The 2,098-nt window shown below is 49.2% G+C and overlaps 1 protein-coding gene across 3 annotated transcripts in view; it reads right to left on the reverse strand.

The window, feature by feature from the left end:
- Positions 1 to 1,231, reverse strand: part of Ggact (gamma-glutamylamine cyclotransferase) — a 41,728-nt gene extending 40,497 nt beyond the window's left edge. For 2 of the 3 annotated variants that reach the window (XM_019204586.2, XM_019204583.2), the window contains exon 1: positions 1,110 to 1,231. The gene's annotated coding sequence lies outside the window, so the exon portion shown is untranslated. Of the gene's footprint in view, positions 1 to 448; positions 471 to 1,109 lie in introns of those variants that run through there. The other variant, XM_010604611.3, reaches the window with a different exon arrangement.
- Positions 1,232 to 2,098: the final 867 nt, after the last annotated feature.

Here is a 2,098-nt window from a genome sequence, read left to right on the forward strand (position 1 = left end):
AAAAAAAAAAAAAAAAAAAAAAAAGATGTGACCTGCAAGGGTTTGGGTGGCTCCGCCCCTACAGCACTGCCCATGGCTGTAGCCCTCACAGCCTCTCTTTTGGACGGGCTTTGCTCACTCCTGGCAGCTTTCCTGACGATCCACGTCCTGGCTTCTCCAAACTTTAGAGGTTTCCACTTCACCTTCGGCTTCACACTCACAGCCTCACACACCGCTCTCCCAGTGGCCTCCCAGACCTTCTTCTGAGCTCTGGGTGGAAGCCTTCCTGACCCCACAACTCTGACATTCTGCCTGCACCTAAAAGCAGCCAGCTGGAGCCACAGTTAGTTCCGTCTCTCTTTGTAGGGGTCAAGTGCCTGGATTGCTGAGCACTCTGAACCCAACTCAGAGAAAAGGATTCTCCAGGCCACTGCCGTTCTGGGGCTGTCTCCTCAAAGCAGTCTTTTACCTTTACAGTTCTGGGGCTGCAAATGCTGGAGTCCTGCTGGTTCTTGTGATACCCTCAGGCCACTTTTTTCTATTATCCGGTTCCTTCTCAGCAATCTTCTCCGTCTTCCCAGTCTGCAACCACACTGGAGCTTCCTTTCTGGCCAAGCCCCAAACTTGAAGTCATTCTGTTGGGCTGTTTGCTTTTGATTCTCCAGGTACAGCTGGCTGAAAGTCCCCATCGCCTCAACTTTAGACTGCTTTGAAATGACTTCTGCCAGATTTATTAGTCCACTGCACTTAACCTCATTCTTCTGTGAAGTTTCTGGACTTGAGCAAAATGCAGACAACTTTTCTGCCAAAGTATAGCACACACGGTCTGGAGTCCAACAGCCAATGCAGTCTTTGTTCCTAACTCAATCCTCCTGAGCCTGGTCTTTACTGGCTGTGTTTCTATCAGCATTTGTCTCTTCTGAGCTCTGGCCAGAATCTCCCATCAAGTTCAGGCTACAGCATCCCAGGGCTGCTTCTTCAGCCTGAGGCTCCTAAATTTCATGGCCACGTAGGATCATAGCAACAACTCCATTTGTCTGGTTCCCAGATCTGTCTTAGTCACTTTTCTCTTTGCTGAGACAACATACCCAGCATTCAAGGTTAGGAGAAGAAAGGCTTATTTCACTCACCATCTGTAGAGGTTTCAGTCCATAGTCAGCTGGCTCCAAGGCAGGGTGGCTCTCAGGACACAGTTCACGGCATGGCAGGCAGGGGATGACAGCAGCAGCAAAGCAAGCTTGCTTCTCTCTTTTATCCCATCCAGGCTATGAGCCTTTTGGGTGGCGCCACCCACACTCAGGGTGGGGCTTCCCACTCTCCACTTCCAGAACTATGCTGAACCAATCAGTGGACTAATCTGGTTAGCACGCCCTTCATCCATGGTCACACACCCTTACTGGAATAAAGCTCTAATCACGTACAGGAGAATAATTGTAAGAATTCACGGAAGTAACACGACCTGCAAATATGCCACCCGCTGATTGAATCTAGTTACATCCCGGAGTTACTGCCATGCACGACCTACGTCAAACTCTGTAGCATCGAAGCTGGATTAAAGTAACTATGTCTTGCTATCCAAACAGTACCTTTTTAAAGGAGGTGAAGCTACCTCAGTGCCAGGAAATGTAGAGATGACAAAATGAGAGGTACCTCGGTCCCTGCCGGGGTGTGGGGGAGGAATAGCAGAATACGGATCAAGTGTCCCATGCACCAGGCCCAATAGGAATGGTCTTCATTTCATCATTCAACAGTAGTATAAGCCAGATAGTAGTGCGTTCTACCTATGATACAGCTCCGAGAGGCAAAGTAATTCACCCAAAGCAGGAAGCAAGAACACCAAGACTAGGACCTATGTGCAGCCCAGCAGAAAACCTGTGCTGTCAAAGATGACAGCTGAGACAGGGATGCTGGGTAGCCCGTGTTGCAATTTGTGCATTATATAACCTGCACGTGCAGGTCTCTCCACGAAGAGCACGCACACACGTGATCCTCTACATTACATGATGTGGTAGAGGCGAGGGCAAATTCTTCCCACTTTTCAGATAAGGTCAGGAGTTTAAGGTGGTATGGCCAAGGTCTTTCGATTGGCGTGCAACCTGTCTCAGCCTACCAGGTACAA

This window comes from Fukomys damarensis, unplaced genomic scaffold (genome assembly GCF_012274545.1).
Source record: "Fukomys damarensis isolate Sample0158 unplaced genomic scaffold, DMR_v1.0_HiC HiC_scaffold_6, whole genome shotgun sequence".
Lineage (NCBI taxonomy): Eukaryota > Metazoa > Chordata > Mammalia > Rodentia > Bathyergidae > Fukomys > Fukomys damarensis.